We start from the raw sequence: 19098 nt of genomic DNA on the forward strand, positions 1-19098 counted from the left end.
GCATGTCATACTTCTTTTATCAGTAAAATCATATCCCAAAATGCCAGGAATAAGTACTTTTTCAGGTACACGGTTGAATGAAACCAATAATGATGTTATCCTCTAAGCAATTTATCATCCTATAATGAACAAAGCAAATGTCCCTAGATATGTTTCTAAGAGTAAATGAATTTTCAGTTATACAAGCTTAATCAGAGTTAGTTATGGTATTTAAATACATTTCATTGTCCATTTCTTATGTGAAGGTGTCAGTTTAATCAAAATTTTTTTGCATGTATGGACAGATGTAGTAAAACTTTGTTTCTTATATTATCTCTTAAGGTCAGAAATTAAATTTATAAAGCTACTGTCTTGAACCTTATTTTAATTCCCAGGTCATCATGCTTTTTTTGTGATGTTGATTATTCAAATTGCTAATGTTTCATTGGGCACTTTTGCACTTATTAGATTGCTTTGTACTTTTATTTTTTTATAAAGACTTTTTCATATTGTATGTCCCAGTATCCTTATGAAATGAGTTTGTTATAGTTTATTTAAAATTTGTTATTAATGCAGACCTTGGGTGGCTCAGTTGGTTAAGCATCTGACTCTTCATGTCAGCTCAAGTCTTCATCTCAGGGTTATGAGTTCAAGCACTGCATTGGGCTACACATTGGACTCCACACTGCATGAAGCCTACTTTTAAAAAAATACTTATTAGTTATATATTCTTATGCAATTAGGGGGTTATAAGTTTAGAATTATATAAATTCTAATAGGGTAGTTATATTAACTATTAATATTCAGTGTATAACATTACCTTTATAAGATTTTACTGTATATTCAAATTTAGTTCATAGATATACTAACATATAAGCTACATTTTAGTTTCATTTTCCTGAATTTTCTTTTTTCAAACTTTGTGTATCATTTTGTGGTAAATGTGTCTCATGTAAACAATATATATCTACATTCCATTTTGTTGCTGCCACTGCTCCTGTTTTTTTGTTTTTGTTTTTGTTGTTTTTCTAAAGTTTCATTATACAGCAGTTAATCTGTTACATCTGTTTGTATCTGCTGTGATCACTGATATTTCTGGACTTATTTATGTAATTTTATTTTTTGTTTTGTTTTTCTTTTATCATACATTCTTTTTAACTTTTTTTACAAATAGTTGTCAAATTGGTTTCCACATAACACCCAGTGCTCATCCCCACAAGTGCCCTCCTCCATGCCCATCTCACCCCTCCCCCCCACATCCATCAGTCCTCAGTNACATTTTTTTTTTTTAAGTCTCCTTTCCTTCCTTCCCCAGGATTGATCTCTTTTCTTTAGTCCTTTGGTTCTGGGAGTTTTACCCCTTATTTTTATTGATTTAGTAATCATCTCTTGTTTTTTTATTTATGGACTTAGATTACCAAAACCCATGATTAATAAATTAATATCCCTATCTTCTCCTCAGGTGATTTAGTCCAAATGAACACTTTTCATCCTGCTCCCCCAAAATGTTCTGTTAGTGAGACCTGCAATTTGTTTCCAATATTCTTCTTTCAAACAACCCTTCATTACTTTTAATTATTATCGATACTGTTTACAGTCACTATGTATTTAGACTTAATGACAGTTTGGCTAGTATTTTAACCACTCCTTCCTGCAGTGTTCACATTTTTTGTTTTCAAATTTAATATTTCAAACTTCTTTCAGGTTAAATTTCTAGGATTTATATATTTGAAAATATCTTTATTTCACCTTCAACTTTCAATTTGAGTCTGTCTAGGTACAGAGATTAAGCTGACTGATTTCTTCTATATTGTAACTGTCAGGAAGTTTACTGTAATTGTATCTTACCTTTGTAAGCAATATGTGTTTTTTTCTTCTGTTTATATTTCTATGTGCATCTATGTTCTATAGTTGTACTATAATGTGAATAAGCACAGAAGTATTTCTATATACACTATTTCAAAATGTTGAATTCTCTCTACCTGAAGAGTCATATCTTCCCAAATTTTGCCATTGTTATATTAATTCTCTGAACACTGGTCTCTGCCTCATACTTTTTCCTAAATCTTCTATTTTCTATTAATATAGTTTCTATTAAATAAATATTGGACTTTTTTGTTCTTCATGGCTTTTAAGCTTTCTTTCCTTTGTTTTCTTCCTGCTTTCCTGACTCTAGCCTATTATTTCATGTCCTGCATTAAGGGCCACATCCTCCCACTTAAATTCCAATATATTAATTCTCCCTTTGGCAGTGTTGCTCAACCATCAACTAAACAATATATTTTATACATTTTGTTCCAAATTCTTATTTAAATTCTAATTAGTTAATATATAGTGTAACACTGGTTTCAGGAATAGGTTCAGCGATTCATCACTTACATATAACCATTGCTCAACACAACAAGTGCCCTGCTTAATACCCATCAGCCATTTAACCCACCCCCACCTACCTCCCCTCCATCAATACTCAGTTTGTTCTCTATAGTTGAGTCTCTTATGATTTGCTTCCCTCTTTTTTTTCCTTCTCCTATATTCATGTATTTTGTTTCTTAACTTCCACATATGAGTGAAGTTATATGGTATTTGTCTTTCTCTGACTGACTTATTTCATTTAGCATAATACACCCTAGCTTAGGCTGAAGCTTAGACAACAGAAATTTATTTCTCACAGCTCAAGAGGCTGGGACATCCAATCAAGGTGTCAGCATGGGTAGTCTCTAGTGATATTAATGAATCAAACTCTAATGATTATACTTTAAAATTATAGCCACAGATGCTTTAACTCTTTTAGTGCATATACCATCATGCACTCAGTACCCAAGTCAAGACAATTGTCATTATTGAATCCTTTCCCTTCTTCCCCCTCCATATTGGCAATGAACCAAGTCATATTATTTCCACTTACTCCTCTGCATCCTTGCTGCTACTGCTTACTGGATTATTGGAAGAAGACCTTAATTGTTTTTTCTTCTTTTGCTCTTAATGCCATCTTCTTCCTTTTGTCAAAGTAATACTTTCTAAATGTGTATCAGATCATGTCATCATCCAGTTTGATACTTAGTAACTTGCCCTACAGACAGTATAGAATTCAGAAATCTTTAGAATGACAAATATGATTTATCCCCACGATGAGCCTTTATTTCCTCCTCTCTCAAATCTGTGTACTTATATATAGTATGACTTTATGCCTCTTTATATGTTTTCCCTCTCTCTATAATATAATTTCTTCCCACTTCTGGGAAAATTTTATTCATTCTTCTTGTTTTCTTAAGTATCTTTTTTCCAATAATGCTTTCACTAAGTAGTCTTTTTCATAATCCACTTTCTCTTTAAGTTCAGTAAATTATATATGTTCAGATTCATTTTTTCTTATTATGATTGATTTAGTTTCTCTAATGAAATGCACTTGAATTCTCAATTACTCTACAAAAACTGAATGCTGCTATTCATTTAAATGCCAAAACACTTTAATAATTGTGTTATTTGAATTATCTATCAAATTAAAAATAGTTTTGCCCAAACATCTGTCAGATATTACTATTGGTGCTCAAAATAGCATAGAAAGTATATGCATTATAAAAATATTCATTCATTTTTCTTATATCACAATTACCTGATATATTATTATAGTCTTAAAATATTTAGTGAATGGTATCCTAAGGTAATTTTTTATAAGGTAATTTTTTTAAACTATGTTATATAAGAAATATTTTGAAATTCACAACATAAACCTAATTTACAAGTTAAAATCCCTCAGAATATTGTGGATACTAAATTTATTTCAAACAGATTTTTAAACAGCATTACTCTTCTTCATGTCTTTCTGATTGGTGTTAACATAAGATCAAAACAACTACGGTATCTTGTAGGTGAGATAAAGAAATTTGTCTCAAATATTGCACGATTTTGATGATAGTAACAAACATGAATTTGCAAACTTGTTATTTTATTTATTTACTCAAGACCATTTTGATCACCTATCATATACTGGGAACTGAGTGAGTTGTAGAAGATACAAAAGTTAATAAGACATGTTCCCTAAAATCAATAGACGGATATGTGAAAGAGAAAATATATAATGTGGGAGTTTCCATGATGGTGGTAAAACATTCCAAAATATAAGGAAAATAAGACAGTAGTCAAGCTGCCCATAAAGATTACTGAGAGATTTATACATAACATAATAGAGTACATCTTGAAAGTATGGTCATGTAAAGGAAAGATGAAAGTTTCCTAAGTAGAAAGACACACACACACACACACACACACACACACACACACATTCCTTAAATATGACTTACAGTTTATGATGAAGTAGCTTAATTAGGGTAACTCTCCTTCTGAAGGAATTATAAATGTTAGACAGAATTTTAACAAAATATTGTTTAAAAACATTGAAAGAGCATGAACATAGGCAGGACTTAAGAGATTACAATACCTGAAAGAAGGGAAATACAAGGAGAGACCACATTCATTTTGCATTTTTTTGCTGAGGGCAACTTGACATAGTGCCAAGTTTACTGAAGGAGTTCAGCATTAGATGGCAATATTTTTAAACTGAGGGTGCCCAGGTTAGAGTTTGGGATGAAAAGTGATAGCAATTCAGAAAAGTCAGTTTCACAGTATTCCATAGTATTCCCAATTTATTGTCTGACTCCTAAGCTGCCCAGGCATGGAGAAACCCCAAGAAACACTATAGAAAATAGTAGTTAAGAGGCTAAATATTTGAAGAGGAAAAACATTTGAATATTATATTTTCAAATTTCATAAGAATTCCAGAGCATGCTAGATAATTTGCCCTAGAAATCCCTATGTTATCTTAAATGAATAAAAATATAACAAATAATATCAAAAGCAAAATTATAATCATGCTTAAATTTACAGAAAGTATTTAATTTAATATGGGATCCATATGAATCTTCATGTTTGATATGAATTAAGGTGGAATCTCTAAAAGGTAGAAAGCCTTGAAACTCAAGAGTTCTCAAGTGAGCCCTGACCTTTTTCTCCTGAGCTAAAAGATATATGAGAGAAAGTTCAGTCTTCATTCCTCAGGATTGTAATGAAATTGGCCTCAAAGAGAATAATCTGCACTCAGTGAGGGAAAGGTTATGGAGAAAATATTAGAAAAAGGTGATGGCCTAAGTTTTTATAGAAGAAAGAGAATTTCAGTGGTAATAAAAGTAGCGAAAGATAGGAGGAAAAAGAAGCATTTGATAATGAAGACAATGGAGATAGCATTCTGTAATTATTGCTTGTATTTTCGAGCAAAGATGAAAGGCACTAATGGAATAAATTGTCAATGTGTACCTACTTGCCCTGTGCTACAACATCCAAAGGACACCAAGCAGTGCCAACTCTAGGTTTCCACAGTTTATAATTATATAGGGACTTTATCAATGATTTGCTTCCTATTTTCTTTCTTTTTATTTTTTTTTATTTTTTTTAATGTTTTTTATTTATTTCTGGGAGAGAGAGAGACAGCGTGAGTGGGGGAGGGTCAGAGAGAGAGGGAGTCACAGACTGAAACAGGCTCCAGGCTCTGAGCTGGCAGTCAGCACAGAGCCCGACGCGGGGCTCGAACCCACCAACCGCGAGATCATGACCTAAGCGAAAGTTGGACGCTTAACCGACTAAGCCACCCAGGCGCCCCTGCTTCCTATTTTCTTATTCTTGTATTTTTCTCTTATGTTTGGAATAATGTAATATCAATAAAATAGTTCCAAATAACTATATATTTCCTTTACCTATAAAGTAGAATGTGCATATAATTTTTTCATAATTTGATTCAGCTTTGACTCCAATGACATTGCTTGTTTTATTCTGGCTGCCATATAGCCCCAAATCATTAAAATAAATATGTATATCTGGGCTGTCAGAGAGCAATGATTGGCATCAGCCATCAATGTTCATTAAGCTGAAGTTTTGGCATGCTTTCTATTAGAAAAAAGACAAATTTAATAAATGCCATGTTGCCTGCCAGATGTTTTATTGTAAGATATGATAGTCTTCCCAGAATAATGTTTCATAAGCAAGGTCAGTTATCTTAAATTACACTATTTTCATATACGTTTAGCATTAATTTATGACAATGACAAATTGATAATTTTGAAACTATAATTTTATTCTTTTATATGTAATTTTCAACTTCTAATTAGTAAAAGGCATTTAGTAGTAAAATGAAAGTTTAATCTCACTAACTTAAATATAAATGAAATTTAGTATTAGGGTTTTTTAAAATCTAGTTTAGAATTTATTTGGGATTTATTTTCTTCCCCCTCCACATTATATCATAAGCTTGTATATTCGCTGCTTCTCCTTAAACTTTTTTGCTCTGTTCTAAATAGCTTTTGTTAATAGCTTTCAGACAAATTTCATCAGCAATTTGGCTTTTTTTTTTCAAAATCTGGTTAACTGTATAAACAATTATCGAATTGCCTTAATTATGTTAGAGTGCAGAAAATAGGTTAAATATGTATGCTATGTGTCATTACATATATATATATATATGCACATTCTACATAATATAAAAATTTCATAGAGTAATAGTCAACTGTTATCTGAAAGAGTGAGTGGATAGGACAGATAATTTTAACTCTGTCAATAATATATTTATCAGATATTCAGAAATAGAAATTAAAATTATAAGAAATAATAAACAAATGTATTGCAAGAGAGGTAAAATTATTAAGAAAGGGAAGGCATTTTCTTATAAAAGTGAAAAAGCTACAGTATGTTGATTTCTGTAACCTAGATTGCAATTAAGAATTCCTTAAACTTAGAGTTTTTTTACACTCGATTTTTCGTTTATTTTTTTTGCAATTAATTTTATGAATTAGCCAACAATAAAATCTGGAAAAACAAACAAAAAGCAATAATAGCAACAACAAAAACATTTTAGTACTTTAACAGATTTTGGTATCAGATGGTCTGCCTTTCCTGGCTTGTCTGTGTATTATCTTTATGATATTAAGCTAGTGACTTAATACCTCTTTCTTAGTTTACTTATCTGAAAATTGTAATAAAAATGCTATTGAGAAGAATGAATAATATGTCTAATCCTCTTAGAGCAACACTTGTCAATATGTGTAACTTATTATTGTTTTGGCATGATCAATTTTATCTAGAGTCTCTTGAATATTCTTGGACTGGAATTAATTTTAAGAAACATCATCATTGTTAAGTGTTAGGACGTTATGAAATAATAAGGTGTTAAGCAAGTTAAATAGGAGTTGCCATTATGTAACTTAATCCCTTACTTTTTGAAATCACTCTTTCATCAGTCACTCCTGCCCTCCTAATTGTTAAAGCCTTACTGCATCTTACTTAACTTTGCTTTAACAGTTGACAATGCAATCCCACTTTGAATTACTAGCATCCATCTAGTGATACTTCAGTCTCCAGATTTTCCCCCTTTCTTTCTGATTTATTGATTTTTTTCTATCAGTTAACTTTCTCCTCATGTTCATTGAAGGGTCTTCCAAAGATGAAATTTTATTGTTACATATTTTTATTCTCCAATATTTTCTTCCTACCTCTTCTGCTAGTATCTCTTACTGGTAATTCCTAATCTCCAAAATACAGGCTTAGATTGTCAGCTTTCCAATTTAAGTGATTCCCTGAATAAAGTGGTTCTTGAATATTCTGGAAATATCAAAACTATATAACATCCAAACTAGCCTTCATCTTTCCTCACTATGTTTTAGAAACATTCATTCATTCTCTTGGTCCAAATCACATTCTTGAGCCTAACCTGGCTACTATATTCAAGATAAATATATATTTTAAATTTCATATCTCTTGGACTTTAAGCTTGTTCTGCTATTCTGCTATTAAATTCTAAGTCTTCTACTTTTCTTATTAAGACGTTTTTTAAAGACATGACCTATTTCTTATATAAATTTACACATATCAAACATTGAGTACATTACATGGACCATAATGAGTATTATTGATTTTTTTAAATATTAACATGATCAAATGCAGATAAACAAGTGGAAGAAGATTTATAGACTCATCATTTGATATTAACAAAATAAACATCTAAGTATTATCGTATATAACAGAAAGTTCACTAATGAAATGTTTAAGCCCTTCTTGTACGTAAAGCAGCAAAGTAATAAGTCCATGAGGTAGTGTCCTGAATAAAGTGTGAGCCAAGGGAGTTGCCAATTGTAGTAATCACCATTTTCTTTCCAATAAGTTTAGTCTCTAAATGGCCAGACAATAATTAAACTAATAACATAGCTCATTAGTCAGTCGTGAAAGGCTTTGTTGTTGCTGTAATATTAGCTGTGCAGATAGATAAAGCAATGCAGTATTGAACAGTACAGGGAGTACTGTAGCACTGAGATTTAACTTCTAGATGTACACTGCTGTGCTTTATGACTACATCCCATACTTTCATGTTTTGCATATATCATTCCTTAGATTCCCCTGAGATTCTTGAAAATTAGTCTCTAAACACCCACTCGGGCCTTAGATTAACTCTCTAAAATTAAATGACTAGTATTAATAAAATGCATAAATTTTCTTTTGTACACTATGAGTCTAACCCATAAAATAAAACAAAATAACCAATAAGTTGTATCAGAGTTTTAAACTAAAAGCTCAAGAAAAATAGGTCATTAGAGGTTAATAGGATTTTTCTTACTCTGTAGGAACATAATTCTCTATGCTCTTGTCACCTTCATTCTAATCCTGAGATCCAGCAGTTGAATAAATAGATTTGAGATTATCACACAGTATACATTCATGTGTAAAATGGAATTCCTATTAAAGTTCATTGCTTCAATTGAAATATGCTTTGTAGCATTTCCTGTGAAGAATCCTGCTGTGGTCTGTCATAATACACTAAAAACACACTTTACTCTTTCAGCTTACTCTTTAGTGCCTGAGGAATGTATTATTTATTTTATTTTGTTTATATATTTTTGGGGATGCTTTGCAACGTTTTGACAGAAATGCCACCAATTGTAGCACTACTCAGTGATTATACTAAAGGATAATACATAATATTCCTACACTAGCAATACTGTTTAAATGTGGACAACTCTAGCACAGGCAAATCAGTGCATTTGTGCTGCTGCAAGGAATATTTATAAGAATAGTTTTCTATTCTGTATTCTTATAGTAAGATCTGAAGAAACATCTAAAAAGTGCTGCTAAGACTGATGTCAAGAAGCTTATGAGAAACTTAACAGAAGACCATGGAGGAAGGGAAGGGGGAAAATAGTTACAAACAAAAAGGGAGGGAGGAAAACCATAAGAGACTCTTAAATACGAGGAACAAACCGAGGGCTGATGGAGGGGTGAGGGAGAGGGGAAAATAGGTGAGGGGCAATGAGGAGGGCACTTGTTGGGATGAGCACTAGATGTTGTACGTAAGCGATGAACCATGGGAATCTACCCCAAAAAGCAAGAGCACACTTAACACAACATAAATTAGCCAATTTGATAATAAATTATATTTTAAAAAAAGAACCTTATTGCCTATGTTTTCATCTAGAAGTTTTATGGTATCAAGTCTTACATTTAAGTCTTTAATCCATTTTGAGTCCATTTTTGTATACGAAATAAGGGTCCAGTTTCATTCTTTTGCATGTGACAGTCAAATTTTCCCAATTTTCCCATTTATTGAAAAAAACATTTTTCCCCATAGTATATTCTTGGCTCCTTTGTCACAAATTAATTGACCATCTATACATGAACTCATTTTTGGGCTCTTAATTGTGTTCTGTTGATCTCTGTTTCTGTATGCCAATACCATATTGTTATTACAACCTTGGGTTTGTAATATTGTTTGAAATCAGGAGCATGATGACTTCAGCTTTGTTTTGTTTTGTTTTTTTTCCTTCAAGACTGCTTTGACTTTTCAGAGTTTTGTGATTCCATACAAATTTTAGGATATTTTTCTATTTCTGCAAAAAAAATGCCATTAGAATTGAGATTGTATTGGATCTATAGATTGCTTTGGGTATTATGAGCATTTTTATAATGTTAATTATTTTTTGGTGGCATCTTTAGGGTTTTCTATATATAATAGTATGTCTTCTGCAAACAGTGATGATTTTATCTTTTCCTTTATGATATGAATGCCTTTTAGTTCCTTCCTTCCTGCCTTCCTGCCTTCCTGCCTTCCTGCCTTCCTGCCTTCCTGCCTTCCTTTCCTTCTTTCTTTCTTCCTTTGTCTAATTGTTTTGGCTATGATTTTTAAAACTATGTTGAATAAAAGTTGTGACAGTAAGGATCCTTATCTTGTTCATGATCTTAGAGGAAAAGATTTCTGTTGAATATTATGTTAGCTATGGGTTTGTCATATATGGCCCTTATATTGAGATACATTCCTTCCATATTCTCTTTGTTGAGGGTTTTTTTTTAATCATACATGGATGAATTTTGACAAATATTTTTGCTGCATCCATTGAGATGGTCATAAATTTTGTCCTTCATTTTGTTAATGCGATGTATCACATTGATTCGTTTATGGGTGGTGAACTATCCTTGCATCTCTGGAATGAGTTCTACTTGATCATGGTATATAATCCTTCTTTTAAGGTATTGTGAAAATTTCATAATATTAGATATATCTATGATGAGAAAATATACTACATGAAATTTATTGCAAATCCCAGTAGAAGAATCATCATAGATGTTTTTAATTACTGGAATAAAGTCATGCTTTCTATAAGAGAGAATATAGACCATTACAAAAATGGCTCCTAGCATGCTTTTTGATCATAGAATATCAAGTGAACAAATAGAAAGAGTTTCCTTTTCTAAGATGGGTTTTGTGAGATATACTTGGCTATAATTGAGGGGCATGAGAGTGACAAAAATTCATCACTGTTTGAAAATGGTACATTTGTAATTAAATATAAGCCCAAACAAAGGGCACAGGTAAGCTACGTGAGCAGGTTGCCTAGTCCTGTGTTATCTACCATTGGTTAAAAATAAATAGTTAAGATAGTAAATTTCATGTTATGAATATTTTACTATAACAAATGGGAAAAAGTGTCTCTCACTCAGCAGACACTTATGGTCACATGGAAGGTCTACTATAATTATCTGGAGATAAAGGAATGTAATTTAGCTTCGTTCATGGATTGATTGGTTCATTGTCTCAGTGATGGTTCAATATGGAATGCCATCACACTACAGACTCACTAAAGGTGGTCCTAATAGATAGCAGTGAAGGAAAATCCTCTCAATAGGCAGAAATTTTGACAGCTCACCAGATAAAAATAAATGAACAGTAGCAAATTACTTGTCTTGGTTGATCAGGGGCCTGGAAGGATAAAGATTGGAAAATTGAGGACAAGGTATACTGAGGAAGATGCATGCAGTTAGGTTTATTGGAATGGTCAATGTATGAAAATCTTTGCATAACATTACATGACAAAGAGCATCCATAATGAAAGAGACATTAAGAAACCATGTGGACGAGTTCTTGGCCAATTAATACCAGCCCACCTCTGGCTTTGGGAGCCCTACTGCTGGCACTAGGGGTCATGAATATAATGGGCATAGCAGAATATTTGAAGGCTAAGCTTGTACCCCATAGCGTAATCAATATTCATGAAAGTCAATATAGTTACTGCCAGTTCTCCATGCCCCATATGTTAGACCAATAATAGCCCTTAGTATGGCATTGTCCTTTGAGGAGACAAAAGAGATACTTGGTGGTAAGTTGATTATAATGGATCTCGATCCTCCCCAGAAGGAATAATGATTCTTTTTAACTTAAAATGACACATATTTAGGGTATAGTTCTGCCTTTCTTACTCACAGGACCTTAGGCAGAATTCTCTAAGAGCTTACAGAGCACTTAATTAACCAAAACAGAATCCTACATAACATTGCATTAACTAAGGTGGTATAGCAGTAGTCATATGACCACAAAATTCTCTGGTCCTGTTACATAGTGCACCACCCTAGATCTTCAAGTATTATGAAGTGATAAGATGGCCTTTTACAGGTGGAGTTATGGTATCAGCTTGGAAAAAATATTCTGAGAGGATAGCTTCCATTCTCTAAGATGCAATATTTTTCCTAAATCAGTATCTAGTGCTATTTTTCCAGTTGGTAGAATCCATAATCCCTAAAACCTAGGGTTGAAAGCAGGAGAGATTCTCTTTTACCATATTCTTTATCATCCAGGATAAATAGAATTGTAATAACACACTGGGGAAAAGGAAGATTGTATTTGGCACCCAGGTGATTCACTGTGACATAGTGTATTCTCTGGTAAACAGTTTTGATAGGAAATGAGCAAATGGAGCAGCCCCAAGCCTGGGAAGGGATTGTGACCACTGATTCAGATCTTTATTTGAGGGTAAGATCTGGTTATCCCAACAATGATAAGAGGAATTTCAGATGGTAGTGGAGGATGCAGATAATGAATACTACCTGCATCTCCAAGAGCCCAGGTCTCCCCCTTGAGAAATAAAGTACACATTTTCTTACAGAGATTTCTATGTACCTGAGTGATCACAGTTCTGTTCCACTCTGGGAACAGCCTTCTGCCAATGGTGCTGCCTCACTCAAAACCACGCCTCCTTCCTGGGAGTCGCCTTCTTTTAACGACTGGGAGATGTAGGAACACAAGGGATGCTCCAATTTGTGACCTCTCTGAAGGTCCATCCCTGCTTTAGAGCCTTCGTGCGGGCTGAGCCTCTGTCACAACCATGTGAAAGTGCAGTTTCTCCCTCTCTCTAACTCTGTATTACTCCTCTATGGGTCTGATTCCTGAGAGCTGTCTCCAATTACCTACTTTAATGAAAATCTAGACTGGACTTCACCCATATAGGAACTAACATTAGTGAAACTTTGAAATCTTTAGCATTGTTAATATAAGGTTTTTTTAGTTGTTGGTAGTTTAGTTAATATTATGTCTCCTTACTTCTAGAAATAGAACAAAATATTTTTGACAGCTACTTAACAAAATAAAAATACCGAAGTCCTATATTCTGGTAAGAACTGATACCTAAAACTAATATAATGTTATGTGTCAATTATATCTTAATGTTTTAAAAAACCTGTTTTATTTTTTCTGACCTAAATAAAATTTTTTATCTACATAATAACTACTATTCTTTCTTTAAGTTTATTTATTTATTTTGAGAGGAGGGAGGGACAGAGAGAAAGGGAGAGAGAGAGACTCCTAAGCAGGCTCCATAGTGACCAGTGCAGAGCCTGATGTGGGGCTTGAACTCATGATATGCAATATCATGGTCTGAGCCAAAATTAAGAATCTGATGTTTAACTGACTGAGCCACTCAGGTGCCCCTTTACTACTCTTTTTTAAATTGTGAACTGAAATAAAGCTCAAATTTTGAAAAGAGTTATTCACGTCCTGTGAATTTAAGCCCATGCTTCTTACACAATTGATGTATCTTTAGTCAATCTTTATTCCTAGACCTCAGACTCCTATAGCCAAGGACACACTCAACACTTCTTTTAAATTATTAAAAATATTTAAGTATAACATTTAAAAAATTGTATTTCAGAGATTTTCTTATAGACTTCTCCACCTAAAAAAAATGGCAATGTGACTCTTTTCAGTTGATGGGGAAAATCTTGAAAACATTTCCTACTTTCCTCTATTTCTTACACTCAATAGGTGATACTTTAGCTAGTTCTGTTATCTCTCTCTTCAGAATATATCCAGAATGTCATTTCTCCCCATTTTCAGTTTTAACATTCTGTCCCAAACCATAATTACTTCTTAAGTGGATTATTGAACTGGCATCATTACTGGTTTCTTTACTTTTTAATAGTTTATCCTTATAAACATAATTTAGAGTGTGTCATTTCTCTGCTCATTATCTTTAATGGCGTCCCAGTCTACTACTATAAATTTCCCAAGTCTTATTCAACTCTTGAACTTCATTGCCTATCACTCTCTCCTTTCACTTACCCAATCTCAATGGCCTCTTTGTAATGCCTTAAACATGCCAGGCTTGCTCACTCCTGAAGAATTTTTAGTTGCCTAACTGGAGAAATCTTCAATGGTTCTGTATGCATGGTTTATTCTTCCCCTTTCTTTAGAATATTGTTTCTTTAAATAATTTAATAATATAATAATGTTAAAAATTTAATTTAATAATACCTTTAACAATATTTTTACAGTTCTTACCATCTGATAAATTATATGCTTGCTTTTTAAATTTGTTTCCAGCCACAAGAAATTTTATGTATAAAGTTTATTCAAGCTATTTCTGTCCCATACTCAGCATCAAAAACAGAAACTAGCACATTGAAATGATTGGATATATATTTTACAATAAAACAAAATAAAAATTATACATGACTTTATACTTTTCCATTTGTATAACATTAAGCAAAATGAATAAAATGTATTTTCTGGTAGAAATTAAATCTTAAATACTTTCAATTTAATAAATGAAATACTTTTATATAATAAATTAAATACTTTTAATTTCTGGTAGAAATTAAAACTAAAAACTTAAAGCTATATGTAAAGTATTATAACTTCAAGATGACTATACAAAATTCAAACAAGTAGTTATTTACTATTGTCCAAATACTTGACATTTAAACTATTCTATTATGTTAAGCACAAATAAAACCTTTTCTTATTTGTTATTGTTTTAATTTAATGTGGTTTACCTATAAATTTAAGTTAACCTATAATCTGTAAGCTATCATTTCTTTTTTTTATGTTTATTTAATTTTGAGAGAGAAAGAGAAAGAGAGAGAGAGAGACAGAGCACAATCAGGGGAGGGATGGAGTGAGGGGGAGACACAGACTCTGAAGCAGCCTCCAGACTCTGAGGTGTCAGCACATAGCCTGATGCAGGGCTTGAACTCACGAGCTGTGAGATCATTACCTGAGCCAAAGTTGGACGCTTAACTGACTGAGCAGCCCAGGCACCCCACTATCATTTCAATAATATTTAGAGTCCAGTACTTTAAGAAAATACTTCATTATGTGTCACCCCATATAATGGCTTTATCTGTTTTTTCTAGAAATTTCTTTGTGCTTTAGTCTCACTTAACAGTTCAATGTACCTTTGGATATATCAATAAAACTATTAAAACATTCATGTGCAAGTTTATGTGTTAACACAAATTTTCATTTTTTCTGGATAAATACCCAGGAGTGCAATTCATGGGTCATATTATGGTAACAATGTAGTTTTATAAGAAATTGCCAATCTCTTTTCTAGAGTAGCTGTGTAATTTTATATTCCCAACACCAGTATATGACTGATCCAGTTTCTCCATATCTTTATCAGCATTTGATATTGTCACTGATTTTTATTTCGCCATTCTGATAGGTGTAGAGTGATATTTCACTGTGATTTTCATTTGTAATATCCTATTAGCTAATGATACTGAATGTCTCTTCGTGTGATCATTTGTCATCTGTAGATCTTCAGTGAAATGTCTATTTGTATCTTCTGTCATTTTCTGAGTCTTGTTTTCATTTTTTACTAAGTTTTTGAGAATTCTTTATACTTGCAAAACTGGTCCCTTGAGGAATATGTGATTTGCAAATATTTTCTCCCACTCTACAGATTCTCTATTTATTCTCTAACAGACTCTTTCACAGATAATGTTTTTAATTTTGATGACGTTTAGTGTTTCCTATAATAAATTGTGCTTTTGGTGTTAAGTTTAGAAACACTTTGCTTATCCCTAATTTCAAACGATTATTTGTTTTTAGTTTTGTACTTTTAGATGTTTCACTAAGTCTGTGTTACATTTTTAGGGTTTTTTTTTTTTTTGCATAAAGTGTGAGATTTAGGTATAAGTTATTTTGTTTATGGATATTCAAATGCTCCAGCACCATCTATTGAAAACCTACCTTTCCTCCACTGTGTTGTTTCCCATCTTTGTAAAAAAGAATCCAATTGGCTTGTTTCCAATTTTGTTAATTTATCTATGTGTCAATACCTCTATCAATATCATATAGTCTTGATTATAGTACCTAAATAATGAGTTACAAATCATGTAGCCATTCTTCTCACTGTATTCTTTATTTTTTTCAAAATTTTTTTACTATTCCAGATCCTCTGTCTTTTCATATAAATTTAAGAAAACTCTTGTCAATATCTACAAAAATTCTTGTTAAAATTTTGATAAGAACTGAGTTATTGCCATCAACCAATTTGGGGAGAATGGACACATTATTCTTAAGCCTTCCAGTCCACGAACATGGTATCTCTATTTACTTACGTGTTACTGGAGTTTTGTTTTTTTTTTTTAATTAGCATTGTGTTTTTTATTTTAAAGTTTTTTTTTGTTTTTTGTTTTTTGTTTTTTTCTGAGGAAGGGAGAGAGACAGCGTAACCAGAGGAGGGTCAGAGAGAGAGACGGAGAGATACAGAATCTGAAACAGGCTCCAGGCTCTGAGCTAGCTGTCATTACAGAGCTTGACGCTGGACTCGAACCCACAAAACGTGAGATTATGACCTGAGCTGAAGTCAGACACTTAACTGACTGAGCCACCCAGGTACCCCAGCATTGTGTTGTTTTAGCATAAAAGTTCTGTACATGGCTTGCTAGATTAGCACTTAAATATTTTGGTTTTTGAGTTATAAATGGTATTGTGTTGTTAATTTTGTTATCCATATGTTCATTGCTAATATGTTTTCCATTTTATTTTTTTAATAGTTTATTGTCCATTTGGTTTCCATATAACACCCAGTGCTCATCCCGACAAGTGCCCTCCTCCATGCTGATCACCTCCCTTCCCCTCTCCCCCACCCCAATCAGCCCTCAGTTTGTTCTCAGTATTCAAGAGTCTCTCATGGTTTGCCTCCCTCCCTCTCCACAACTATTTTTACCCTTCTTCTCCCCCATAGTCCTCCATTAAGTTCCTCCTAATCCACCTATACGTTCAATGTAAGGTATCTGTCCTTCTCTGCCTGACTTATTTCGCTCAGCATAACACCCACAAGTTCATCCATGTTGCTACACATGGCCAGATTTCATTGTTTCTCATTGCCATGTAGTATTCCATCATATAGATAAACCACATCTTCTTGATTTCATCAGTTGCTGGACACTTAGGCTTTTTCCATGTTTTGGCTATTGTTGAGAGTGCTGCTATGAACATTGGGGTACATGAGCCCCTAGACATCAGCACTCCTGTATCTCTTTGGTAAATTCCTAGCAGTGCTATTGCTGGGTCAGAGGGGAGTTCTATTATTAGTTTCCTGAGGAACCTCCACACTGTTTTCCAGAGGGGCTGCACCAGTTTACATTCCCACCAACAGTGTAGTAGGGTGCCCATTTCTCTACATCCTCGCCAGCATCTAGAGTCTCCTGATATGTTCATTTTAGCCACTCTGACCAGCATGAGGTGGTATCTCAGTGTGGTTTTGATTTGTATTTCCTTAATGATGAGGGACGCTGAGCATTGTTTCATATGTCTGTTGGCCATCTGGATGTCTCCTCTTTGGAGAAGTATCTGTTCATATCTTCTGCCTATTTCTTCACTGGGTTATTTGTTTTTTCAGGTGTGGAGTTTGGTGAGTTCCTTATAGATTTTGGATACTAGCCCTTTTTCTGAAATGTCATTTGCAACTATCTTTTCCCATTCTGTCGGTTGCCTATTACTTTTATTGATTGTTTCCTTTGCAGTGCAGAAACTTTTTATCTTAATGAGGTCCCAATAGTTCATTTTCTGCTCTTGATTCCCTTGCCTTTGCGGATGTGTCAAGTAAGAAATTGCTGCGGTTGAGGTCAAGGAGGTTGTTTCCTGCTTTCTCCTCTAGAGTTGTGATGGTTTCCTGTCTCACATTCAGGTCCTTTATCCATTTGGAGTTTATTTTTGTGTATGCTGTGAGAAAATGATCTCGTTTCATTCTTCTGCATGTTGCTGTTTAGTTCTTCCAGCACCATCTGTTAAAGAGGCTGTCTTTTTTCCATTGGATACTCTTTTCCTGCTTTGTCAAAGTTTAGTTGGCATACATTTGTAGGTCCAATTCTGAATTCTTAATTCTATTCCATTGTTCTGTGTCTGTTTTTGTGCCAATACCAAACTGTCTTGATGATGACAGCTTTGTAGAAGAGGCTAAAGTCTGGGAAGGTGATGCCTCCCGTTTTGGTTTTCTTCTTCAATATTACTTTGGCTATTCAGGGTCTTTTGTGGTTCCATACAAATTTTAGGATAATTTGTTATAGTTTTGAGAAGAATGCTGGTGCAATTTTGATTGGGATTGCATCGAATGTGTAGATTGCTTTGGGTAGTAATGATATTTTAACTATATTTATTCTTCCAATCCATGAGCATGGAATGTTTTCCCATTTCTTTGTGTCTTCTTCAATTTCCTTCATAAGTTTTCTATAGTTTTAATCATACAGATCTCTTATATCTTTGGTTAGGTTTTTTTCCTAGGTGTTTTGTGTTTTTTTTTTTTTTTGTGAAATTGTGAGTGGGATCAGTTTCTTGATTTCTCTTTCTGTTGCTTCATTATTGGTATATAAAAATGCAACCGATTTCTGCACATTGATTTTGTACCCTGCAACTTGNCATTGAGGATGATGTTAGCTGAGGGCTTCTCATAGATGACTTTTATGATATTTAAGTAAGTTCCTTCTATCCCGACTTTCTCGGGGTTCTTTATTAAGAAGGATGCTGTATTTTGTCAAATGCTTTTTCTGCATCTATCGACAGGATCATATGGTTTTTATCTTTTCTTTTGTTGATGTTATGCATCACATTGATTGATTTGCGAATATTGAACCAGCTCTGTAACCCTGGAATGAATCCCACTTGATCATGGTGGATATTCTTTTTATGTGCTGTTGGATTTGATTTGCAAGTATCTTGTTGAGAATTTTTGCATCCGTTTTCATCAAGGATATTGGCCTATAGTTCTCTTTCTCTGTCTGGCTTGGAATCAAAGTGATGCTGGCTTCATAAAATGAGTCTGGAAGTTTTCCTTCGATTTCTATTTTTTGGAATAGCTTGAGAAGAATGGGTATTAATTCTGTTTTAAATGTCTGGTAGAATTCCCCAGGGAAGCCATCTGGCCCAGGGCTTTTATTTGTTGGGAGATTTTTGATAACTTATTCAGCTTCCTCACTATGTATGGGTCTGTTCAGAATTTTTTTATCTTCCCGTGTGAATTTTGGTAGTGTGTG

This window comes from Crocuta crocuta, unplaced genomic scaffold (genome assembly GCF_008692635.1).
Source record: "Crocuta crocuta isolate KB4526 unplaced genomic scaffold, BGI_CrCroc_1.0 scaffold38, whole genome shotgun sequence".
Classification (NCBI taxonomy): domain Eukaryota; kingdom Metazoa; phylum Chordata; class Mammalia; order Carnivora; family Hyaenidae; genus Crocuta; species Crocuta crocuta.